At 41.9% G+C, this 26861-nt stretch overlaps 7 non-coding genes and 1 pseudogene across 7 annotated transcripts; 2 read left to right on the forward strand and 6 right to left on the reverse strand.

Moving 5' to 3' along the window:
* Window positions 1–4876: 4876 nt before the first annotated feature.
* LOC132897938 (U2 spliceosomal RNA) lies at window positions 4877–5073 on the reverse strand. Its single transcript, XR_009656413.1, has one exon. It is a non-coding gene; the product is annotated as a U2 spliceosomal RNA (small nuclear RNA).
* A 5772-nt stretch (window positions 5074–10845) lies between these two features.
* Window positions 10846–11035, reverse strand: LOC132897211 (U2 spliceosomal RNA). Its single transcript, XR_009656280.1, has one exon. It is a non-coding gene; the product is annotated as a U2 spliceosomal RNA (small nuclear RNA).
* A 2077-nt stretch (window positions 11036–13112) lies between these two features.
* Window positions 13113–13226, reverse strand: LOC132896469 (U5 spliceosomal RNA). Its single transcript, XR_009656055.1, has one exon. It is a non-coding gene; the product is annotated as a U5 spliceosomal RNA (small nuclear RNA).
* Window positions 13227–15648: 2422 nt separating this feature from the next.
* LOC132898953 (U2 spliceosomal RNA) lies at window positions 15649–15820 on the reverse strand (annotated as a pseudogene).
* Window positions 15821–15986: 166 nt separating this feature from the next.
* LOC132895735 (U5 spliceosomal RNA) lies at window positions 15987–16101 on the reverse strand. Its single transcript, XR_009655820.1, has one exon. It is a non-coding gene; the product is annotated as a U5 spliceosomal RNA (small nuclear RNA).
* A 393-nt stretch (window positions 16102–16494) lies between these two features.
* trnad-guc (transfer RNA aspartic acid (anticodon GUC)) lies at window positions 16495–16566 on the forward strand. Its single transcript has one exon. It is a non-coding gene; the product is annotated as a tRNA-Asp (tRNA).
* A 2529-nt stretch (window positions 16567–19095) lies between these two features.
* On the forward strand, window positions 19096–19259 carry LOC132896858 (U1 spliceosomal RNA). The gene has a single exon (XR_009656188.1). It is a non-coding gene; the product is annotated as a U1 spliceosomal RNA (small nuclear RNA).
* A 4135-nt stretch (window positions 19260–23394) lies between these two features.
* Window positions 23395–23467, reverse strand: trnat-agu (transfer RNA threonine (anticodon AGU)). The gene has a single exon. It is a non-coding gene; the product is annotated as a tRNA-Thr (tRNA).
* Between the last annotated feature and the right edge of the window lie 3394 nt (window positions 23468–26861).

Below are 26861 nucleotides of genomic sequence, written 5' to 3' on the forward strand. Positions count from 1 at the left end.
CAGTTGTGTGTAGTTCAGCAGCAATGCCCTGTGTCAATTTCCGTTTGTGGATGGCATTGCTGTACAGGTCCAAAGTCTTGTCGTAGAAACAAGGGTTGGCACGGAAAAAATCGACCAACTTCTCCTCGTCTGCTACGCCAAAAGAGTAGGACAAACTCCTGGCCTGCTGGCCACTGTCGTGGTCTTCACCCTCCTCCTCACTGCTCCTTGTCCTCTCTCTCTCCTCCCTCTCTGCCGCCGTCTCTCTCTCCTCCCTCTCTGCTGCCGTCTCTCTCTCCTCTGTCTCCATCCTCCTCTTCCCTTTTGCCTTCGGCATATTGAATTTAAGCGATGCAATGAAAATGAAACTGGGTTTTCTCTCAATCAAAGCCTACGTGTACAAATGGCAGTAGGCACCCCTGCAACTTTATATACCCGAGTTTTCGTGCGATTGCTGCCCTCTCGCAGTACGGCCAATGCACGGCCGACTTACTCGACACGCATGGATAACGTACGAAATATCTGAACGTGCATTGGCCGCACTAATTCCGTATGTAGGGTGCACGACAGACATACGGAGTCCGCAAGTGCGACGTACGAAAAAAATTGACATTTTGCCCAAACCTGACACCAGCAAATCGTACGAAAGACGCACGTCGGCCGTACGAAAGACACACGAGGCCGTAAGTTTGTCTTGCAACCTGAAAAAAACGTAAGTGCCCGTAGAGTTTGTTTGACATGACAAAGAACCTCTGTGGCCGGTCTGCGGCCAGTCTACGGCTCGAAAATCAGCACGTCACACACGCGCCCTCCGTGCGTTTCTTTGCGTTTTTTGCACGTAGACCGGCCGTAGGAGCACGTACGGCCGGTTGTGACCGAGGCATAACAAATTATCATTAAACTTGAACGAATCCAAAGTAATATTATTTGGTAACAACAAAACAAACACACAAATAAATATTCAAATAGATGGGGTTATTATAGAAAGAGTTAAGGAAATCAAATTTCTTGGAACAACTATTGATGAAAAACTTAGCTGGAAACCACATATAAAAACATACAATCCAAAGTATCAAGAAGTATTGCAATATTAAACAAAGTCAAACAGTTTCTAGATCACAAGTCACTCCGGATTCTTTACTGTTCCCTGGGTCACCTTATTTAAGTTACTGTGCAGAGGTATGGGGCAATAATTACAATAATACAATACATTCATTATTCATTCTCCAAAAAAGAGCAATATGGATTATACACAAGGCTGGTTCTCGGGATCATACAAATACATTTGTGGGTGCAATTGGTCTTACGTGATCAGTCTCATTAAATCAGTCTCAGTAATAATACCTTTAATTTTGGTGTTTAATAATAAGTTACCAAACAGCTAAATTATGGTATATTCCAAATTATTATTATCACTACCAATGCAGCAACAATGTATTACTTACCGTATTACATAGACACTACAGCCAATAGTATTCATATACTCTTGGGTGAACGCAATTTGGAGTTCTTTTAGATTGTGTGACTTCAAGGATATATCAGCAAAAACAGACACACAGTTTAACAGGATAATTGAATTTATTATAACAAAGGTACTAAATGAACAATAGCAGTCGAATACATTATATACAATATGGTCATATACTTGATGAGCATGTGTGTGTGCGTGTCTGTGAGCGTGTGTCTGTGTGTGTGTGTGTGAGGGGCTGTAAAGTTTGGAATGTTCTCAAGTGGTGTTAGGGGAAGGGATTCCACCTCGTGGTCGAGACAAAGGGACTAGCCGTGGTTGCTAACCCACTAGCTTATAACATTACTAAATCCACTGAAATCTTGATGAGGTCAAGATATGTGTAATAATGAAATTAAAGGTGTTAGAAAGGATAGAGAAAGAGCATGCAACAACCGATCTATTAAAAACAACTGAGAGGACAATATAGAACAATGATCAATTCAACACTCTGAGTATCTACAGTGTGCACAATTAAACAGTTCCTGAGTTTAAATTCACACTACTTCATAAAGCTAATTCCTAAGACTAGTTTTTGCCCAAAATGCCAGCCTTACTTCCAGTATTTGCTTCTATGCAAGATGAGATGTCCCGAAGAGGCAGAGTTTCACAGAGCTCGTGGAGGCTTCTGTAAAAAGGCGCAGAGAATTCCTTGGTCCGAACTTCGTCGTTCGTGAGGAAAAGTCTCTGATCAAACAATGTGCACAGCGATTAAGTCAGAAGGAATCCGGTCGCTTCTAACTTTTAATTAATTGCTTTGGGCTGCAGTCGTAACGTGACTTATAATGAACAAATAAAATCGGTTGTAACTCAAAATGAGTGAGACGGCACACTTAAGTAGCATTTTTACCGGCCAGCGGTAAACACGAAAGCGCGCTGAGTCTTCTTTTCTTGCAAGGCAGACGTCTTGATCTCGGATGTTCTGATGAGAGGGTGTCTCTTTATGTCTGTACTACGCATGGTCCACAGCGCCAAAGAGGCTGAACTGAGGGTTTCCGGGTCACCTATAGAGTCATGGAGGAAGTGACGTAGGTGATCCCGCCCAGCCGTGACGTAGGTCATCGCGGAAGTTAGTTGATGGGATTTGTAGTCCAAGACGGGACTGGGCTGTCCCTACACATTATTCTTACAGTCAGAAATACTGAAATTTGCAGATCTGGTGGACTATCAAACAGCACAAATATTATTCAAAGCAAACAATAATCAACTACCACATAATATTCAAAAACTGTTCACTGAAAGAGAAGGGAGTTATAATTTAAGGGGTTTATTTAAATTTAAAAATTATAGGGTGTGCACAACCAAGAAAAGTTTTTGTATTTCTGTTTGTGGGGTGAAGCGGTGGAACAGTTTAAATGAGGGGCTCAAGGGATGTCCAGACATGAAGCGGTTTAAAAAGATGTACAAAAATTTGATTTTCACAAGGTATAAGGATGAAGGGGATTAATCATAACTGGCTGTTTATTGTGTAAATTTTCTTTTTTGAGTCTTCATCTATTTGTTTTGTTTTTATTTTGTTCTCCATTGTGAGTGTGGGATTTGTAGTAAACTTGTGTGTAGACATATGGATATACACATATAATTAATTAATTATATGATATAGTCATAGAGAATTGATATCTGAATAGTTGAAGTAATAAGTAATATACAGTGTGTGATATATATATATATATATATATATATATATATATATATATATTAGTGCTGTCAAGCGATTAAAATATTTCATCGCGATTAATGTCGCGACTGTCATAGTTAACTCGCGATTAATTGCAATTTAATCGCACATTTTTGTCACATGAAAAACCATTGTAATTCTCTTATCAGCATAAAAAAGTGAATGGGCTTGCTCACCGTTCGAACTACGGGGGTACTCGGGGGATTCGAGATCCCCTGAAACAGACATGAGATCCCTTGAAAACATGTTTTGGGAAATGTTGGGGGGTCTCTAAAATATTGTCAAAATGATGTTTATTGACAGCAATCGTGTGTAACGGGAAGCATTTGCATATCCGAAGTGAGCGCACGATGGAGAGCCGCGCTCTGAGACAAGCGCAAGCACCGCCCCAAGGGAATAAAGGGACCCCCCGAAAATATCGGCATAGTTCGAACACTGGTTGTACCAATGTTTCTTTTTTTATTGCAGAGCATAACACGTCTTGTCACAGCCACTACAAAGTGGGGCTGGAGCCGCCGATGGGAAAACAAAACCTAAGCCGAACACCGTGGCTCTTCGGGGGAGGGCAGAGGACTCTGGCTGTGCGGGGCGTGGCATCATGTCACAGAGCGTTAATCTCACGATAAAAAAATTATCGCCGTTAAAATTGAGTCAAGTTAACGCGTTAATAACGCGACATTTTTGACAGCATATATATAAGGAAGCTTGATAATCAATTTATATTGACTAAAGTAGAGGGGTGGAATTAAATAAGTTTTTACTTCAGCCCACTCCTTTTCAGACATGTAAACTCAAAACTGCTTAGTGCATCCTTGTTTGTATTGTTTTCTTTTGTTTTCTCTCTCATTATCTGTAGCCGCTTTATCCTTCTACAGGGTCGCAGGCAAGCTGGAGCCTATCCCAGCTGACTATGGGCGAAAGGCAGGGTACACCCTGGACAAGTCGCCAGGTCATCACAGGGCTGACACATAGACACAGACAACCATTCACACCTACGGTCAATTTAGAGTCACCAGTTAACCTAACCTGCATGTCTTTGGACTGTGGGGGAAACCGGAGCACCCGGAGGAAACCCACGTGGACACGGGGAGAACATGCAAACTCCGCACAGAAAGGCCCTCGCCGGCCCCAGGGCTCGAACCCAGGACCTTCTTGCTGTGAGGCGACAGCGCTAACCACTACGCCACCGTGCCGCCCATTTTGATATATTATTACATATATTATTTAAGGTTTATTTTCTAATTTAGTGGCTTTTTACGTGTTATTGTTGCAAATGCTGTTTTGTTTTTCTTGTTATCTGCTTATTTATTCATTGTTTGTTTACATGTTTGAAATAAACCATGCCCCCAGAGTGAATATTCATGAGCGAATTGGGCGTGGTGTTTCGCCCAGTGGAAACCTACAGTAACCCTTTGTGTACCGCGCACGGGGCGGGATTTTTTTTCTTCAATCAGAAAGGTAGGGACACGCCCATACCCAATTCTACACCTGTGTTGTTGAGCATGGAGAAAACCAGAAAATAGGGAAAAAGTTAGGGCAGGCAAAATAAAGATTTTTTCTTTCTTTTTTAAAATAAGGTAACTATTCCTAAATCTCCTATAATACCACATGAGAGTATAGAATAAAAGGACCAAATTCCTATTTTTATTTTCGACTCTAAAAAACCCATTTATCAACTTCATTTAAAAAGAGTGTGCCAAATAAAAAAAAAAAAAACTTCTCCTAGAACAAAGATAGAGGCATTGCAATATCAGGTTAGTATATAGAGCCAAAAGAGCAAACCCTATCCCAGCTCCTTGCTCTAAAAAAATTTGCTTGACATAACACTCTCGTTTAGAGAACAAATCAGATATCAAATTGATTAGAATAGATACTACACTTGATCCTGGTCAAAATACAAAGAAATGATAATTTACTGCAGCTAATGGCTTTAAAGATACCATTTCCACATATTAAAATCCAGAAAGGTAAACACAGCTAGACTCCGCCCCCAACAGCTGGATCCTTTTGAAGAGAGACATCGCCTTTTGGGGCGTGTGGGAGATACTTCAATACAAAAAGATCAACAGTTCTAACATTTGTTGACTAAAAATGTTCAGCTCCACCAGAGCAAAGCCTACAAAAATATGGACCCTTTTCACGTGACGTCACGACAAACGCGGCCGCCATTTTGGACATGTACTACCAGTAGTTTACCACAGCCAGCATTGAGGAACGGCAGCAAAGAAAGTTTTTACTTTCAGCAAGACTTCCATCATGCCACTATATTGTTGTGCACCTGGATGTAGTAACCATCAACAAACAAGGCAAGGTTTATCATTTTATCGGATCCCGACGGAGAAGATGGATAGCGGCCATTAACAGGAAAGATTGGCAGCCCTCGGCATACCAGCGCTTGTGTAGTGACCACTTTGTTGGAGGTAAGACGAATAAAATTAGCCAGAAAAGGCATTACATTGCTGTTAACATTCTGTGGCGGCGAGTGTGTAACCAAATAGGTTAAAATAACCCATTGTAACCTCTTTGTTCTTCTGTAGTAGCTATTGTTGACTAGCTAATGTCAACAACATAGTAGTTAGTATGTTACTGTAGCAATGTTTACGTTCAGTCATTTGGATGACTGTTAAAACCTTTCAGTCTCAAGTTTTTCCTTTACTGTATTTACTAGTTTACTGTAATTATGATCCGGCAGCTATTTACACCGGATCCAGTGTAAATAGCTGCCGGAGCCAATGTCCGAGGTTCCGGAGCGCGCTCCGGCTTGCTCCCCCTCAAATTAAGCAGCGCGCTCCGGCTTGCTCCGGAGCACGCCGGAGCGCGCTGCTTAATTTGAGGGGGAGCAAGCCAGAGCGCGCTGCTTAATTTGAGGGGGAGCAAGCCAGAGCGCGCTGCTTAATTTGAGGGGGAGCAAGCCAGAGCGCGCTGCTTAATTTGAGGGGGAGCAAGCCGGAGCGCGCTCCAGAACCTCGGCCGGAGCACTCCTGGAGCAAGCCGGAGCGTGCTCCGGAACCTCGGACGTTGGCGTGTATGTGTATGGCGATGGGTTTTTAACGACATAGATATACAGATCATGTGGGCCGAAGTCAGGTAAAGACGAGGGCTTCGTGTACTTCCGTACGTCAGTGAACAATCCTGGTGGAAGCAGGTAAACGTCGTTCTCTAAGCCTGCTAACCTCAATTTTTGCAAATACCTCTCCCTCTGCTCGCCCTGTAAATGCCCTACGTCGCTGGATAGTGAAGGTGTTTTCTGCATCTCGCTCCTTTTTCTTTTATGTTTTTCATTTGTCGCCTTCCTCGCATTCAAACTGATTCAAGCCGAAGTCCACTACATGTCCAAAATGGCAGTCGCGTTTACGAAGGTCACGTGACTGAAAAGGGTCTATACTGAACTCATTAACATTTCTCTCCACGGAAATCTTTAGTAAAGGCCCCGGTCACACCGCCTGAACTTTGCTGGAGCGTTCCTGGAGCGGTGAAAAAAATTCATCACCGCTCGTAACCGTTCACCACCGTTTAACAAAAGTTGGCCCCCGTTAAAGCAACGGCGTATACGCTCGGCCACCGCTGATGTTTCTCGAGGGGCCCTCCTACCGCTCCGAAAGTTTTGAGCTGCACAAAATATTGCGAGCGGTGAGGAGGGGGCAATTTTCCGCCCCGGCAAAGTTCACCCCCGCTGCACCAATGCCCAGTCAAAGTTTGGCACCGCTAGACGCAAGTTTGTGGCTTGGGTCCGCTAGGCCAACGCAGAAATCTTGAACGCTGGACCACCGCTGCTTCGCCAGCGTTGCCCGGGCAGCGATTAAACGTTGCACAAACTTCGGTGGAGCGGTTGTAAGCGTTTTACGAGCGGACACGGGGTTGCTGGAACGGTGTCGGGCGTTGAAGCAGCTATCCATGGCGGCGATGAACTTTGGTTTGGCGTTGGTATAGAGGTGTAAAGATGATGAATCACTCGGTTTCGTCCATTTTAGGTACCGTTTATTAACATATCTACAAGGCACCAGCAGGTACTCGTGTGCCGGCACAACGTTGCCCACGCGAATGAAAACAAACACATAAAACCTCACTTCCCACAGATTGCACACAGGTCAAAATAAGAGTCCCCGGTGAGACACTGCACATGTTGCAGAGTCAAAACATCACACACTCACACATGGTAGGAAACCATTAATAACACAAATTAACACAAATAATATTTGTATGAGAACATAACTCAACACCCCCACTTGTTCTCATCTTCACAAACCATACACAACCATTATCAAGTATATCTAATTTCCAAACAGCAAATTTTTAAACTGCAGGATTCTAATTTTTGGTACAGATTTATGGGCCTTTTCCACGACCCTTTTTCAGCTCACTTCAGCCCAACATGGCTCGCGTTTCGACTACCTCAGAGCAGCACGACTGAGCTCACTTCAGCCTTACTCACACCGTTTTGCAGTGGGGCTGAAGTGAGCCCAACCGAGCCGAGTGGGGCTAGGGGCGTGAGGAGACAGTCCTCTGTGCACTGATTGGTGAGGAGGAGTGTCCTCACATGCCCACACATGCCCTGCGAGCACGCTGGGATCTTTAACCACCATCTGTAAACACCGTAAACCCAGAAGAAGGCTTTCTGAAGCCTTATGCGCCTCGCCTCATCTACTGTATACGCTCTTATCTGTTGGCGTTGTCGGTGACAACAAGCCACAGCACCAAGACCAGCAACACTAACGACTCCATGTCCTCCATGTTTATTGTTTACTACCCGGGTCGTGAGACTACCGCTTAAAAGCTCACTGATGTCACTGTTTGCGCCGCCTAACGACATCACGTGACGTCCACCCACTTTCGCTAACTCCACCCAATGTGTCCACCCACTTCCAGCCAGCACGGTTCAGCGCGGTTGTAGTCGAAATGCAACGCCAACAGCCCCGCTCAGCTCGACTCAGCCCAACTCAGCACCGCACGGCTCAGCCCAACTCAGCCGCGTTGGTAGTGGAAAAGCCCCATTAGTGAGTATGTCTGCAACCATGTTTTCTGTTGGACAGTATTTAATAGTTATTCTTCCTGCCCTAAGTACATCATTAATGAAATGGTATTTCACATCAATGTGCTTACACCTTGACCTATGTACTGGATTTTTACTCAGTGCTATGGCTCCCTGATTGTCACCATAAATTGTTGTACAATTGTAAACATTTGAATCCAAATCATTTAATAACTGCATTAGGTAGATGCTTTCCTGAGTTGTGTTTGCTAAGCCAATATACTCAGCTTCACAAGTTGACAGTGCCACTGTGGGTTGTTTCTTAGACTTCCAAGATATTGCAGGGCCTTGTTTTGTTGGACTGAAACAGTAACCTGTGGTACTACATCTGTCCTCTACAGAGGATGCCCAATCCGAATCACTGAATGCTGACAGACTCAAGTGTTCATCTGTTTTCTTGAAACATAGCTCGTAGTGAGAAGTACCCTTCAAGTATCTTAAAACATGTTTGGCTGCCACCAAGTCTTGTACTTTAGGTTTTGCTAAGGATTGTGACAGTTTACTGACAATCCAACTGATGTCAGGTCTGGTGCACGTCATTGGATAGATCAAGCTTCCAACAATTTCTCTGTAATCTTTGGGATTTTCTATTTCAGTGTTGTTTTCTTCTACATTTCTGTTACATTCCATTTTCAACTCATTTGGTGTAGCTCTAGGTTTACAGTCGGACATTCCGAACCTCTCAAGCATTTTGATTATGTATTTTTCTTGACTCATTTTGATTTCTCCTTCTTTTTGTTCAAACTGGATGCCCAAAAAATATGATATTTGTCCTAAATCTTTCATATTAAATTGAGACTTCATTGTTTCCTTGAACCTGTTTAGCTGATCCTCAGTACTTGCTGCAATGATCAAGTCATCTACCCAGATGATTACTATGATTGTGTCATTTTCAATCTGTTTCCTGTATACACAGTGATCTACCCGATTTCTCTCGAAGCTGTTTTGTTCCAAATGATCGTTTAAAAGTTTGTACCAATTTCTTCCAGGTTGTTTGAGGCCATAGAGGGATTTTTTCAACTTGTACACTAGTTTCCCTCCTGTTTCTGTTGCCTCTTTGAAACCCTCTGGTTGATCTAAATAGATCTCTTCTTCAATGGGGGCATGTAAGTATGCCGTTTTCACATCCATCTGATGTACAGAAAAGTCATTCTGTGCCGCTATCTGCATCAGTGCTCGCACTGAGTGAGATTTGCTGTAGGAGCAAATGTCTCATGGTAATCTATTCCTTCTGTTTGTTTGTATCCTTTAGCAACATATCTAGCTTTGAAAATTTTTCCTGTGTCTATATTTTCTTTCAAAGCATAGACCCGTCTCCCCCCCACTGTGTTTCTATCCTTTGGCAAAGTCACCAATTCAAATGTGTCATTTACTTTAAGTGAAGCCATTTCTTCCTTCATAGCCTGTTCCCACATAGAAGCTTCAGGTGACATGATGGCATCTCTATATGTTCTATGTATGTTCTATATATATTCAAACATATATATGTTTGGATATATCCAAAACTATTCATGATACGGATTTGAAACTTGGTGTACATATTAAGAAGGTGATGTAGATGTGCCTTTTCATACTAAGAAACTTGAGAAATTTAAATTTTTCATGTTTCAATGGAAACAATTTCAGACTTCGTTTGTCAGGTTAGTCTGAGGGGGAGGTTTTGTTTCCGGAGCAGAACTTGAAAATTGTGAGTGATATGGTCTTGAACGGTAGTATGACTACCTCTGAGTAGTTTGCCATGATAGTATAGTGGTTAGTACTCAGCAACCCTGGTTTGAATCTAGGACATGGCAAAAAAAATAAAAGCTACCTGAACAGGTATAATTTTGGGTTTGCTGTCATTAGTCATTTGCACTGTTAGAGTTGATTTGTTTTTATTTATTTATTTGTCTTCCATTCAATACCTGACACTTTTGCACAGTTTTTATCTTCATTTATCGCAATTCTTGATTTTAGCACTATTAATGCACAGTCACATGTACAAAGTGCATATATAGGGTTTTTTATTGTTACATTTTTATCTGTATATTGTAAAGTCAGCTTGTTCTTTTTGCACAGTTTGTCTTTTTCTTTTCACATGTTTGATAACTTGCTGCTGCAACAAAAGAAATTCCCAGCTTGGGAGCTATCTACCTACCTGATGTTTACAGGAATCAAAACCTCCAATATAGTACACATCTAAAACTTTCGTGCTTTGGTGATGTTGGTGAAAACACTATTGGAAGTCCAGAAAGCTGGTATAGGGTAAGGTGGCTTGCGCCAATCTCTTGCATCTTTACAGCTTTCTTAGCCATTGCAAACAGAGAAAAAAAATAAGCCAGTAAGTAAATAAAAAGAAAGTAGAAGGTAGGAAAATATTGTGTCTCATGAAAAAGTAAGAAAAAGAATTACTGCAGACTAACAGTCCAGTTGCTTGTTAAAAATGGAGAAAACCAGAAAACAGGGAAGAATCAGACCAGAAAAAAAAAAGAATTTTCTTTATTTTTTGAGCAAAATACCTCTTTCTAGGACTACTATAGTATCACACAAACGCATGGAACAGGAAAAGCAAACCCCACTTCTAGCTCTCTACTATCAAACGTCTACTCTTATATAGAAAACACAAACATTAAACTAACACGTTAAAAAAAAAGTTTGCCTTTTTTTTTTTTAAACAGGGGCACTATTCCTGGATGTACTGCAATACCAAGCTGATGCGTGGAGCAGAAAGAGCAAGCCCTTATTCCAGCTCCCTGTTCTAAAAATCTGTTTAATATAACATTCTCGTTTAGAGAACATATCAGATATTAAACTGATAAGAACAGATACTACACTTGATCTTAGCCAAAAGCAGGGGCGTGTTTAGCCTATTTTTGGGGGTGCTCAAGCACCCCCAAAAACAAGCTCAGCACCCCCTAGCTCAGCACCCTCAAAAACACTGCTTTTGGACATAATTTTCAGAAATAAGTGCCCTTGCGCACTGCGCAGTGAATGTGTGCGCGGGCGTGTGTGTTCTTGAATTCACCTGTTAGGTGATAGTTCTATAACCAGTAAAATACCTCTCCTCCTTGCGTCCCCTCTGATTGCCTGTCCGCGAGAGTGCTTGCTACGACATGGTGTTTTTTTTAACTGGATTCCACGCCGATGAGGAACTCGAAGTAGCACCTGAGTATTACTGGCATAGCGAGATGTGAAGGTACGGACTGGAGTTACAATTGTTAAACACGACACAATAATATGCATAATGCAATACTGATGTTCCCTGCACAGAATGATAAAAACGACATTTATCATCCATATCGAGATACTTTTGTGCAGAGCTGTACAAGCGCTACGGTGCTAGACCACCATGTGTGTTAGTCAATTTTATTTAATGTAACATAGCGTTTACGTTTGCTTATCATTCACAAATCCAAACCCTGGTCATTGTCTGGGGGGACAGTGAGTGTGGTTTGGATTTTAAACAAATGACTATCAAAAGAACACTACCAAAATATAACAAATATAACAAAAAATATAAACTAATGTAAAATCATAATAATACACACTATTATTACACAATACACAATAACACATTAATTAACAATTACCACTGTTCAAAATGAATAGCTCCAACATTACAAATGCAGTAGTAGGTCTTCTCCTCTCATCTCATTATCTGTAGCCGCTTTATCCTGTTCTACAGGGTCGCAGGCAAGCTGGAGCCTATCCCAGCTGACTACGGGCGAAAGGCGGGGTACACCCTGGACAAGTCGCCAGGTCATCACAGGGCTGACACATAACCCTGCATTCATGTGCTCTGGGAAGATGATATTTTCCAGTTGGGAAGTGGTATTTACCAGTGTGTTGTGTTCACATGCTTTTGTTGTGGTTGACAAATTAAAGATGGTGGACCAGATTCAAGTTAGCAATAGTTAGTTAGCTATCGTTAGCAATAGCGTCTGCTCTGGATAGGTAAAAACAAACCATAACAACGCATTTTTAAAGGAAACGGATTTCTAATGTATTATATTACACTTGTTAATGACGCAACATTGCATAGACACCAAAAACTACCCACTAGTACTAGTAAAAAAAAACTTTAGTAGTGTACAATGCTTAGCATTCAAGTGTCTTGTACCGCTCGCCGCCATGTTGAAAAGGTTAAAGTTCATCTCATCTCGGCAACTCGTGTATCAAAATTTTCTACGAGTTGCCCAGTGGAAAATACCACAAGAGGGGGCGTTCATGTGTGCTTTCCATGTCGGCGTTTGGTATTTACCATAATTCCCATAGCACATGAATGCAGCAACAGACACAGACAACCATTCACACCTACAATCAATTTAGAGTCACCAGTTAACCTAACCTGCATGTCTTTGGGGGAAACCCACGCAGACACGAGGAGAACATACAAACTCCACACAGAAAGGCCCTCGCCGGCCACGGGGCTCGAACCAGGACCTTCTTGCTGTGAGGCGACAGCGCTAACCACTACACCACCGTGTCACCCCAGCAGTAGGTCTTGTTTAGTTAAAAATATAACGTAAATATTTGTGTCAGTGGTTGTAAATGTGTAGATATCATAGTTTATTGGGTTAGCTTCTGTTAAAACATTTCATAAATCTAGTCTTCTTGTCTAGTTAAGTCTAAATACGGAATAAATGTGGAAACCCTGTCGTTCAAGCTAGGTGCCTCTGTCAACTAAGCACCCCCAAAGATCAGATGCTAGAATCGCCCCTAGCCAAAAGGCCGAGAAGCGATAACTTACTGCAGTCAATAGCTTTAAATAAACCACTTCCAAATATTAAACTCCAGGAAGGTAAACACAGCTAGACTCCGCCCCCAACAGCTGGATCCTTTTGAAGAGAGACATCGGCTTGGTGTGTGTGTGTGTGTGTGTTGGGGGGGTTCTATGCAAAAAGCACGATATTTCTAACATTTGACCATGAAACATGTCCAGCTCTACCAGAGCAAAGCCTGCAAAAATAAGCTGAGCTCATTAACATCCCTCTCCCCGGAAATGTTTAGTAAAAGGTGAAAGATTTGCGGTCAGTGCAGAGAAACCTGAGCTGCACTGAACACTGGATCAGGTTAGTGACACTGGATTGGAGGCTGGGAGACTCTCAGCGCTGCCGCTGTGATGCTTGGAGTTGTGGCTGAGGAGCTCATTACGGAAACACCTGGGATCTCCTTTAAAAGGAGGAGCCTTTGGGAAATGGCGGGGGCTTGGAGCTCATCACCTGCTGTCTTGGGTTTGGTTATCTGTTATGGATTTGTTTTATATTTGTTTTTTCTTTCATGCTATAACTCTTCACTACACTATCATCACATGCTTGCACTGATTAATTGCCTTACTCACACCATACATTCATTTAGTAAATATTTCTATGTTCTTTAAGTAAATGAATTAAGATCTTCAGTCTCTGTCCTTGTCCTCCTTCCTTTGTTGTGATTTGTGAATCAGTCGGAACACTAAGTCATATCAGAAGGTGCGGTCACGTGGCTGCTGTGTGAGCTTTGAACCCTGACATTACAAAAGTATAAGTTTAGAAACACAAGCCAAATGTGACCAACATACAAATAAACAACTCAAAGCACATTTCAATGAAGTATTAAACTTGGATGAGCCAGCAGCAATATTTCTTTAAAAATATTCTGATCACTGGACTGAAAACTGAAATAATTATTGACAACTTTTTCTTGGGGCTCGAGGCAAAAATATTCGCTTGTGCTACATCCTAAGGCAAAGTTTACTTTTATAAAATTGAGAGCATCATTATGAGATCATAGATGCCTCTAAACTTTAAACTAACGCTATTTGTTTTCTCTAGAAATGTATTTTCATTGGTGAACGGCTGCTTATATTGTTTCTATGGTAGACTGGGTCTGTATGTGATTATATATGACACTGTAATATAGGAGACCTGACCAGTCTGATGAGTTTGTTGAACATCCCATTCCAAAACCATAAGCATGAGGTATATTTCAAATATACAACTTCCTGTACACAGTGAGATACATCCCACTGATTCTCACTGTCACAACAGGTAATTCACTTTCATTGTATTAATGAATACCCTACTTTGTATTAATCTAGTGATTTCATAATTTCTTCAGTCAATATTGTTGACAAAACATATTTCCCAGATTTCTTTCTTTATTTTCTTTTTACAACAGGCAGTTTTGCAGATAAAATTGTCCCAATGGATGAAGATGCCAACATTATGGGGAAAGAAACAGACACTGTTACTCTGAAATGTTCATATGAGTCAAGCAGCAATAACATTGACCTTTACTGGTACAAACAATATCCTAACAGCGCACCACAGTTTTTACTATATAGCTCTGGGAGCACTCCTACTGACACTCGATTACCTGCATGTCTTTGGGAGAAACTGGAGCACCCGGAGGAAACCCACGCGGACATGGGGAGAACATGCAAACTCCACACAGAAAGGCCCTGCCGGCCACGGGGCTCGAACCCGGACCTTCTTGCTGTGAGGCTACAGCGCACACCACAATTTGCAAATGTTCATTTGAACAAATTATTTCTATTGAGGTATTTCACTCACGTGACCAAGTCATGTGATGCTGCCATTTTGGACGGCACGGCTCGAATCAGTTTGAATGCGAGGAAGGCGACAAACGAAAAACATAAAAGAAAAAGGAGCGAGATGCAGAAAACACCTTCACTATCCAGCGACGTAGGGCATTTACAGGGCGAGCAGAGGGAGAGGTATTTGCAAAAATTGAGGTTAGCAGGCTTAGAGAACGACGTTTACCTGCTTCCACCAGGATTGTTCACTGACAGCTAAGGTTTGTTCACATTTTCATTTACTTTCGGTCCTCAGGATAGACAAAATGTTATTAAATGTAATTGAAATAACTTCTTAGTCTGTTGAGACATGGCCCGTTATAAGTTTTTCCTTTACTGTATTTACTAGTTTACTGAGCGCGCTCCGGGGCGGGCGGGCTGGCCGGCTAGCTAGCGCGCCGGGGCTCGCTGGCTCAGTAAACTAGTAAATCCAGTAAAGGAAAAACTTGAGACTGAAAGGTTTTAACAGTCATCCAAATGACTGAACGTAAACATTGCTACAGTAACATACTAGCTACTGTTGTTGACATTAGCTAGCTTGCCGTCCAAAATGGCGGACACCGGGGCGTCACGTGACCCTGTGACGTCAGGTGAAATACCTCAATTTGGCAGCCAGAAAAGTAGGGACACGCCCATACCGCCCACACCCAATTCTACACCTGTGTTGTTGAGCATGGAGAAAACCAGAAAATAGGGAAAAAGTTAGGGCAGGCAAAATAAAGATTTTTTTCTTTCTTTTTTAAAATAAGGTAACCATTCCTAAATCTACTATAATACCACATGAGCATACAGAATAAAATAAACAAATTCCTATTTTAATTCTCTACTATAAAAAAACATTTATCAACTTCACTGAAAGAGTGTCAAATAAGAATAAAAAAACACCCTTTTTTGAGCAAAAGTACTATTCCTGAAGATACTACAATATCAGGTTGATAGGAGCAAACCCCTATTTCAGTTCCCTGTTCAAAAAAAAAACTGCTTGATGTAACATTTTCATTTATAGAACATATATCAAATTGATAAGAATAAATACCATGCTTGATCTTAACCAAAAGACCAAAAAGCAATGTCTTACTGCACTCAATGCTTTTAAATACCACTTCCACATATTAAAATCCAGAAAAGTAAACACAGCTGGATCCTTTTGAATAGAAACATCACCTTTTGGGGCGTGTAGGAGATACTTCTATGCAAAAAGATCAAAAGTTCTAACATTTATTGACTAAAAATGCTCAGCTCTACCAGAGCAAAGCCTGCAAAAATATACCGAGCTCATTAATATTTCTCTCCACGGAAATCTTTAGTAAAAGGCGAAAGCTTTATACGTCAATAAAGAAAAACCTGAACTACACTTAACACTGGATCAGGTTAGTGACACTGTATTGGAGGTGCAGAAAGCTGGTAGAGGGTAAGGTGGCCTGGGCCAATCTCTTACACCTTTACAGCTTTAGTAACCATTGCACACAGGCAGAGAAATGTCTGACCAATGAGCTTTTTTGAAAGAAAGATAGATCGATCGATCGATCGATAGATAGATAGATAAGCAAGCAGGGTGGGGGTGTTGAATTTTGAAAAGGAACAGTTGAGTGCTGTGCGATCTGTCCAATATCACGGATGTAGGCCTATAAATTAAATATGAAAACATCAGCTGGAGTTTGATTATTGACAGGAACGGTGTTGACCCCAGCAGTAAGTGCTTTCCATACCACATTTTTAATTGATATATGAGGATCATTGCATCATCCTCGTTAGTATAGTGGACAGTATCTCCGCCTGTCACGCGGAAGACCGGGGTTCGATTCCCCGACGGGGAGACTTTAAACATTTATTAACTTGTGCAGCAGGGGGGTGGAGTGGTTCACACTGTCGCCTCACAGCAAGAAGGTTCTGGGTTTGAGCCCAGCGGCTGGTGGGGGCCTTTCTGTGTGGAGTTTGTGTTCTCCCTGTGTCAGCTCTGGTTAACCCCACAGTTCAAAGATATGTAGTTCAGTTAAGATGGGGTGGTGTTGGGTGGAAGTGCCCTTGAGCATATGTATATAAAGTGTGTGTATGAATAGCCACATTTTGTGTCAATTAAATCTTATTAATAGTAACAGATCTAGATAAATCCAGTGACTATAGACCATACTTTAATATGCCTAAAGTCAATGTTAATGTCAATTATGACTATTGTAAATTGCCAATGGGAGACCCTCTGATGATGTTCTAATAATATTCAATTTCTAAGTCTAGTAAAAGTCAGACAAAAAAAAAAAATTTCTGTGTTTTTAGCTTTTAGGTAAATATCAGAAAATTGAGTTAGCTAATTTAATGGATGCCCGCTAACATATCTTTGCGCATGGAGTGTTAGGAAACCTCCCTTGTGATAGTGAGAACTGGCAGCCTGGATTTTTCCATTGGCTCACGCGCTCGACCCCCAATCCAATGTTGCTTTGGTTGGCCAAAGTTATGAGGTTGCTGTGGGGTACTAAGACTAGACTAAATAACAAAATTAAATGTTTCAGACACCCCTAGTCCCCCGGACGCTCTGGGAGTCTCCCCAGGAGCATGTAGACAGAGACAGGAAAGGCAGGAGAAACTTGATCTAAGGGTGTATTCAGACCAGGATAGTTCGATAGTTCACTTGCTTTGGTCCAAACCAAATGTTTTTTTTATTTTTTCATTTTGGTGCGGTTCGCTTTCACACTGTACATTTTAGTAAGCGGACCAAAATCTGTCAACAAAGCCACGCGCCCTGAGGTCGTTCAGCTATTGGTCAGAGACGACACGCGCGCACAGCGTTAAGTTCAAAAGTAGTCACGGAGGATAGCGCTGATGAGCGCACATCATGTTGTGACAGTTCTGGCTCTTCACGCAAGTCGCTAGTACCGCCACTTTTTGAAAGAACGTCCCTGATTTTAATGTAGGTCTGACGGAGTTTCTTCACTTTTAGCCGACATTGTTCTGGGGAGCGCGTGAACCCCTTCTCCTTCATTTTCTCACTGAATACAGCAAACACGTCGGCATTTTTGTGTGTTCTCTCCAAAAGCTCAGATATGTGGACATCTGCCCATATATCCACAAGGGTACGCGTTTCTTCCTCGGCCCACGTTTGCCCCCTACTCATTTTTTGTACTCTGTAGTCTAGCCTGAATTACTGAACGACTGTTGAAAGGTTCCCTTGACAACCGAAACAGTGTTTGCGCTTTGCGGTGGAGTGTCAAGACTCTGTTTCCCATAATGCTCGACAAATGACGGAAGCTCCCGAGGTACAAAAAAGCAAAATTGTCGGATTAGGTCCGGTCTGCTTTCACACCTCCAAAAGGTCCGTACCAGGGTTCCTTTGGTCCGGACCGAGTCCGACCTTGCAGCTCGGTCTCGGTGCGCTTGTTTGGTCCGGACCAGAGTTCGGTGGTTTGTATTCAGACCAACCCAAAAGGTCCGGACCAAGGGAAATCTGGTTCGTTTGGTCGTTTGGTCCGGACCAAACAACATAGGTGTGAATACGCCCTAAGTCTTATTTGGAAAGTTGTAAATTAAATTGTAATGACTGGCTATTGCTGATATGTGGTTTGATGTTGTGACATGTAAGTAAGTTTAGCAAACAATTGATTTGATTGATGTAGATTTATGGTGTGAAATGTAAAGAACTATTCTTAATATGTGAATTGATGGTGTGAGATGTAAACAAGTAATGCAAATAATACTGTTGGTTGATGAGATGTAAATAACTATTGCTAATATGTGAATTGGTGGTGTATATTGTGAATAAGTTTTACAAATTACAGTGTAGATTGATGGTGAAACGTAGGCTTAATAAGTTACCAATATGTGCATTGATGTGAGATATAAATAACTAGGCCATAAGTTGATAAAATATGAATTAAACCGATGGTGCAATAAATAAAAATGTTTTGAGAGATCTTGACCACTGTGAGTGAAGAAGGGCTCCCCCTCCTTACAAAAGCCAATTTAACCACTGTCTGAATGAATGGATTTTTGACCAAAATGCTCTGTTATTTAGATGTTATTAGAGGGTTTTTTTTCTTGGGGGGGTGCCAAAACTCAATCTCGCCTAGGGCAGCCGGCCCTGTCTGAACGGATCAAACTTTGGTGCGCGAACCAGAACGGAACCCGTTCCCTGTTGGTGGAAAAGGGCTACGTGTTGGTGGGTGCAAAGTCTTGTCGGGTCCATATCTTGTCTGACCAGTAGGGAGCGCACATGAAATCAGCACCAGTGTCTTGTGCTGAATTGGAAGAGGAGGGGCCAAAAATTATGCAAAACCCTGCTCAGACGCTTTGCCCACCCTCACGGAGCAGCCTACACCCTTGCAGGGTTACACCTCAGCCAGGTAAAGAAGCTCATATTTACCTGGTAGGGGCAACACCATGATCAAGAAGGTGGATTGCCCAAAATAAGGTCTAGCTATTGCTCTCAAGCTGTGCTGTTCTTTGTGAATTTCTCAAATGCAGGAATCTCAACTGCATAATTTCTGGTAGTGGAGGACTGTGTTTGCATTCTTCTCTTTTGCCTAATTCTATGGAAGTCAAAGATAGAGCTGTTTGTTTTTTTGAAATTTTTCTTTGTGTTCAGATGTTTTATATCAAGAGCTTCTAGCTGTTTTAAATCTTTGAGAAGCTAAAAGGGTTATGCTCTTAAAAGTAACATGTGGAAAAGATCTTTCTGGTTCTGTATATTGCTGTGTTTCGGAGTACATAGGGAACAGGTTTTGTTCAGGTTTCTTTTATCCTTAGCACCCAGCTAGGGTTTCCATGAGTTTTGAGCAGAACATGGTTGTTGAGGATGCACCGTTGACAGAGGGAATTTCACTGGGGTTGTGCAGACCTTTGCGAATTCTTCAAATGTGGGAATATCGACTGCATAATTTCTGACAGTGGGGGAATGCGTTCCTGCTCTCTCCTCTTTCCCATAACCCTGATAGAGTCAAAAATAGAGCTGGTGGCTTTTCTATCTATCTATCTATCTATCTATCTATCTATCTATCTATCTATCTCCTTCCTTCCTTCTTTGCCCTCCCCTGACGTTGTGCGCTGGAGTGCAAGTTGCACGATGTGTTTGAAGTCTTATGAAAACAAGTGGGCTCAGGGACCAAAGTGCAGCATGTGGAGAAAATGTAGCTGGCTCCGCATGTTGCTGTTATTTTCGCTCTGCTCGCACGGCTTTCCGACCACCAGGGAACGTGTTCTTGAACGGGTTTAGGTCAGGCTTCTGGGAACCTTGGCATGAGCAAGGGTCTTGATCAGGGGCGTCACTAGGAATTAAGCTTTACTGGGGCACTGCACCCCCCCCCCCCCCCCCCCCCCGCACAATGCACCTTAACGTTCCTGTCCCCAACCTATGCAAAGTGGATAATTCTCATGCTCTTGTGGATGAAGTTATGCGAGGAATAGGTCAACGAGACGGAAAACACATCCCAGTCCCCAAAAAAATTATTGTTGGCATTTGGGCTTTTAATGCATGCTGATGCTAAACATGTCACCTCAACTCTCACGATTTACGAACTTAGCTGGTTAGTTATGACTGACTAGCACATAGCCTACAACCTTAATCTTACCTCTCTCACCCTCCTCCTCATCTGTCACTGCTTCCCTGCCCCGTCTCTGCTTCGTGAGAAGAATTGTCTGATATCCATTTGGAAAAGTAATTTAATATCGTTTAATTCGATGTAGTTTAATGGGTTTGTTAGAATATGGTTTGCTTAGTTTTGTTGCAAAAACTTCGCGCTACCTTAACTCATCCAGAGCCCGTTCTCTGACTCAACCAAAGAGTAGACTCATCTCTCCAGTAGGCTAAATGGACTCATGGCACGCCACATGCACACTATGTTTACAGTGAGAATCTCCCAGACCAATCAGAAAATTAGTTAGAAAGAAGAGGCAATAGTTGTTTGAAACACACTCTGTCCTACAACTTACAGTAGATAAATGATCTGCCAAAGAAACTAGTTTGTTACAAAAATCGTTCAACATTTTCTTACTGGGGCACAGCTGATTTTTACTGGGGCATGTGCCCCAGTAAAAAAGGCCTAGTGATGCCCTTGGTCTCCATGAGTTTTCAACAAAAATTTGTTATCAAGAATGCGTCATCGACAGAAGGCATTGCACAGTGCACAGCAGAAGTAAACAGTAGTCCGGAGATGGTGGATCGCATTGCTTGCCCACAAGCTTTGTTCTTTTATTTCTTCCCTGGTGGTCAGAAAGCCGTGCGAGCAGAACGAAAACACCAGCAACATGCAGAGCCAGGTACATTTTCTCCACACACTGCGCTTTGGTGCCTGAGCCTCCTTGTCTTCATAAGACTTGCAGACATAGCAGATATTTGCTTTCTTCCAAAGTACGAGCACAGACCAACTAGTAATCATAAGAAGATGTAGAAACTTATCCTAAACTAAAAACACGCCCTCTGATGTCGTCACGGTTCGCACCAGGAAAAAAAACAAAAAACAAAACTTCTATCCGGAAGGGGACCTACTTTTCAGGTTCCGAACCCAGAGATTAAATTGGGCGGAGCCCTCCGGAGCTCCCTTCCGCCTCCTTGCCTCGGCAGTACAGCCAGCAGGAGCTGAGCTCCCTCTGCTTCAGTGTTTATTATAATATAATACTTTTATTCATTTTCATCTATTCTAAAAACACCATCAATATGAGAGTTCATCAATAATGATTTAGACAACAAAAAATAAGCAAAAGTGAATTACACCCTTCAATTAAAAAAAAAAAACATTTTCATTGGAATTATCATTGAATGCGCATGCGCTGTGAGAATGCGTGACATCACACAGCATCATCATACGTTTAATCTCATCTCATTATCTCTAGCCACTTTATCCTGTTCTACAGGGTCACAGGCAAGCTGGAGCCTATCCCAGCTGACTACGGGCGAAAGGCGGGGTACACCCTGGACAAGTCGCCAGGTCATCACAGGGCTGACACATAGACACAGACAACCATTCACACTCACACCTATGGTCAATTTAGAGTCACCAGTTAACCTAACCTGCATGTCTTTGGACTGTGGGGGAAACCAGAGCACCTGGAGGAAACCCATGCAGACACAGGGAAAACATGCAAACTCTGCACAGAAAGGCCCTCGCCGGCCACGGGGCTCAAACCCAGACCTTCTTGCTGTGAGGCGACAGCGCTAACCACTACACCACTGTGCCGTCCGTACGTTTACTATAAAATACTTTATATTTTATGAGGATTTGTGTTGTACAAAGTTGTAACTATCTGCTAAACATGATGCCTTAGCAAATTAGACAGAGGTAAGTCATGGTTCTTTTGTTTATTTTGTCTTTAGTTGAGAAACTTTCTCAGGCAAAATATACTAGTGCAGCAGATGACATAAGTAGCGTTAGCTAACACTGACAGACAGGATTCTAGTCGAAAAATTCACGCATCCATTTGCTAAAGTTCAGATTTTTTTGTCTGTAGTTCTGTCATATTTTATCTTCATTTACTAAGTTGTAGCTGTTTTCTGTGTTTTTAGCTTTTAGGTAAATATCAGAAAATTGATTCAGCTAATTTAATGGATGCCTTAAATGGTCGACCTGAACTGCTGACGACATGAATTTCTCTTGGCTGCATCGTTCTGAAAGTGCTTGTTTCATGAAAGGTGCATCAGAAAATACCTGGTTTTCTGTGTGTGATGTGCTCAAGTACACTGTAAAGTTGGCAGATAAATAAAAAAATGCTTCTTTGCATCTGAATTCTGTTCCGAAAATTACTAAAAGCCTGTCCACCATTATTAGATCGCAGCGACTGACGGGTAGGCGGATTTCACTCGGCTGCATCGTTCTTAAAGTGCTAATCTAATGAAAGTTACGTCAGAAAACCCCCAGTTTTCTGTGTGTGCTGTGCTCAATTACACTGTAAAGTTGGCGAATAAATAAAAAACTGTTTCGAAAAATGCTTTTTTGCATCTGAATCCTGTTCCAAAAATCACTAAAAGCTTGCCCGTCATTATTAGATCGCAGCGATTTATAGCTTGGCGGTGCTGCACGCTTGACGTTATTTGCACCACTACCTTCTTTTGTTTCCACACGGACTCTATAATATTCTCCTCAGTGGCGTGAATTCTTGATACCGATTCTTTTGAAAAGACACGAAAGCTCTTCAAATTCGTCCTCAGTCTTTGTTTTTTTGTTTGAGGATGATTTGGAGCCGATAGCTGAGCAAGCAGACTCAAAAGAGAACCCATCCTCATCTGGGTCACATGTTGTTGTGAAGTTGTTTACATACTGAAGGCAAGCAATATTGAAGATGTCAGATGTCTGCAGTTCGAAGAAAGCTACCACTAGAAAAGCTTTACTACCAGAGTGCTTGGATAATCTAAGTCAGAGAGAAGCAGAGGATAGATACAGAAGAAGTTAGCTTATTTATGGTTATGATGTGTGCAAAATTGCTCGAAATTATTGGCGTGATGATGTCCATTTTTGGCCTAGGTTTACCTACATGGATGTTGGAATGTACCTTCTCACTGCATTTTCTCTGTTTTAATATTTTTTTTAAAAAAACATCGTTTACTGAAAGAGAAGGGCAGGGAGGATTGAGAATCCATTAGCTGTGGTTTGTTTACACCCGATACTAAAACTGGTAGCGTCCAGCAAAAGTAAGACTCAGAGACAGTTTCACTAACTCTTTATAGGCTCCAGTGAGAATTGAACTCACGACCCCTGGTTTACTAGACCAGTGCTCTCACCACTGAGCTATGGAGCCTTAACTCTTTCACAATTATTGAAGATTGGAGCAATAGCAGAACCTTGAAGCCCCTGCGCTGATCCCCAAAACAGCCCCCAGAAACTGCTGTAAAGTCACTCACAGCTTTAGTTCCTAGCTGCAGTTAGCTTCTGTTTACTATTTGCCTCGCAAAAAATGGACACGCATTTTAAATAATGCAGTGCGTCAGTCGTAGAGTGGGCTGTGGACTGTACATTCTGGCTACTTTCTCATCTGAGTTAACAAAAACACTGGACAGGCCAAGACCTCAAGAGACAAACCGTAAGCACCATGAGTGACCTCGCTGATCTCCAGGCTCTTCATGTGGGGCCATCCTCAGCAGCAGCCAGTGGTTTTCAGGTGATGAGAACTGCAACCCAAAAAAATTCAACCAGTATTTTTGGTTCTTTTTTGATCGGCTGCCCAAATTAATTTTGGCGCGGGATATAGAAATTGGTTCTGTCCGGCCGGCTGTCCGTCTGGTCACATTTTCATTTCCGGGCCATATCTTTAAAACTACTGAAGATATCTTCATGAAACTTTGTATACATATCAAGCAACATGTGAACTGCTGCCTTTTGCTATTTTGGATTTTTGAAAAAAGTATTTTTCAAAATTTTACATAAATATATTTTGACTTAGTTTCTCAGAGCAATGTTCGTTTCCGGAGCATATATCCAAAACTATTCATGATCCAGATTTGAAACTTGGTATGCATGTTAACAAGGTGATGTTATGGGTTCCTAATTGTTTTATTAACCCCGCCGATAGTAGTCGGAGGGGTTATTATTTTCACCTGCGTCAGTCTGTGTGTGTGTGTATCTGTCTGTCTGTCTGTCTGTGTGTCTGCAAGATATCTCAAGAACCAATGGATCGATTTGGACCAAATTTTGTACGTGTTGCCAATCACCCAGGAAGGAAACCATTAAATTTTGGAGGTCAAAGGTCAAGGTCATGGCAGAACTTCGAAATTTTCGCCCAATGTATTTTAATAGGGAAAAGGCGGGGTTTGCACTCGTTAGAGTGTCCCTGTCTAGTTTTTTTTATTTTTTGACATATCAACATTTAGGGTGGCACAGTGTTGTAGTGGTTATCACTGTCTCCTCACAGCAAGAAGGTCCTGGGTTTGAGCCCAGCGGCTGCCAGGGGCCTTTCTGTGTGGAGTTTGCATGATCTCCCTGTGTCTGTGTGGGTTTCCTCTGGGTGCTCTAGTTTCCCCCACAGTTCAAAGATGTGGTTAGGTATATAGGAGCCATGGGCTGAGGTGCCCCTCAGCAAGGCACCTTACCCCCAACTGCTCCCTGGGCGCTGTAGCATAGCTGCCACTGCTGTGGGTATGTGTGTGTGTGCTCATTGCTCACTTGTGTGTGTTCACTGCTTCAGATGGGTTAAATGCAGAGGAGAAATTTCACTGTGTGATTCAGTCGGTGCTTGAGTGTATGTGAAACAAATAAAGGCTTCTTCTTCTTAAATCTACTTGGCTAGATAATGTATGTTCAGTACTGACACAGATACTAGTAAACAATCCTGTTGCCATAGCAGTGTGATTCTTGCCATCTAAAAAGATCTCTTTTCTCCATGAATAAAAACAAAAGCATGTCACATAAAATTATCAATGATCCGGTTTATTTTACACCCAAATGCTTGACACTTGGTATCTTAAGGGCTGTTAACAACAATTTAGAAGCAATGTGTCCAAGAGCTCCACTAGCCTCGATAAATCATGTTTGGAGCACTGATCTCTACATAAAAATCTGGAAAGCTCAGAGGCTCATCAGAGTGAAACCATCTGACCGCCATCTTACCACTCACATCGTTGAGCAGAATGGTTATTTAGGCTACTGGAAGCTACACAAAACTGGTCAAGTTATTGATGTAGTTGGTGAGAAAAATTGCAAGAAAAATGCCTGCATGTGCAGCAGTGAACTGTACAAACTGTCAAGTCAAAGGTGGTGGACGGACATTTCACCTGTGAGTATTGATAGTGTGTGATCATTTTTATGTGTGTGTGCAGTGCCATTTGCATGGACCCACCTACAGCATTTTATGATGGTTTGCAAGAGCAAAATAACAGAAAATCTGTCTTATCATTTTGTCTGTTTTTGTTGAAAATCTGACAGTGATATCTGGGATGAACACTGTGACTGTGTCAGATTTTTGATGGAAATGTCCCAGACTAGATCAAAGCCAAAGTCTAGACATGTTTGATATTGAATGTGAGAGCTCAAGCTCAACGGCTCAAACTCAAAAAGAAGAATGAACTGAGTAAATTAGCCTCAGTAGCCTAAATGAAAGAAGGACCATAGCCTTAGGCAGAAATGGCAATGAGGGATGCAAATAAAAAGAGATGTTGTTGTTCTAGTTTGGTCAGCAGTTATTTTCATTTACCTCAGGCTAAGCACAAATGACAATGTCGATCATCTACACACGTCACACCTACTTGCACAAATTGACAAAATGGGCATGATTGTCTGTTTTAACATGATTTTAGTTTAAATTGAGTCCAAGTATATTGATAAGTACTCTTAAATCAGGGTTGGTCATATTTCCCGGTCAATGGCTTATTTCCCGGATGGCGTCCAATATATGATTTCCTGTACAAAGAAAAACTGAAATAATCTCTGTAAAAATAATTATAGTAGTAAAAGAGCTGCTCAAAAAAATGATCAGAGACTGAACTGGAAAAGAAAGAAAAAACAACAACAGTGAAGGGGAGTGCTATAAAGATATGTAAGGAATGTGGGTAAAGTTGAGAAAATAAGAAGTGGTAATGAAAGGAAAAAAGTCAGGAGATACTTTTCTTGGGGCAAATTTGATCGGACATGACAGCTTAACACAGAAGTCAAATGATCACACACTATCGATGTGAGTGGTAAGATGGCAGCCAGATGACTTCACTCATCTCAACAGCAGGGAATTGAGGTATTTCACCCACGTGACCAAGTCACGTGACACAGCCATTTTGGATGGCACGCTTAAGTCCTTCAGTGCAAGGCGGTATGAGATGGTGGAGACCTTTGCACATTTTAACAAGAAAGTAAGCTGTGATTCGTGTTAAATTGGATCTGTCTTTTATCACAAACACTGTACCCAGCCTTGGTATGGAGCCCTGTTTATTTATTTCTGTGTCCCGTTTCTTTCTAGCCTCTGTTATTGCGTTTTATGTCTGATGTCTGCTACATGCAACCCTCGACAAATTAACACTGCCTTGTTTCACTGCTCAGATGGGTTAACAAACACTGACCCATTTCCTTTTTGCTATATATTTTATCAAAATTGCGTTAACTGATAAACTAACCTGAAATGAAATGATCACTGCAAAGTCTGGAGTACTCTGTTGGCTCCCAATCCTGTCTCTTCGCAGCTGCAATCCATTTGGCCCTCTTGTCTGGGT

Source organism: Neoarius graeffei, chromosome 1 (assembly GCF_027579695.1).
Source record: "Neoarius graeffei isolate fNeoGra1 chromosome 1, fNeoGra1.pri, whole genome shotgun sequence".
Lineage (NCBI taxonomy): Eukaryota > Metazoa > Chordata > Actinopteri > Siluriformes > Ariidae > Neoarius > Neoarius graeffei.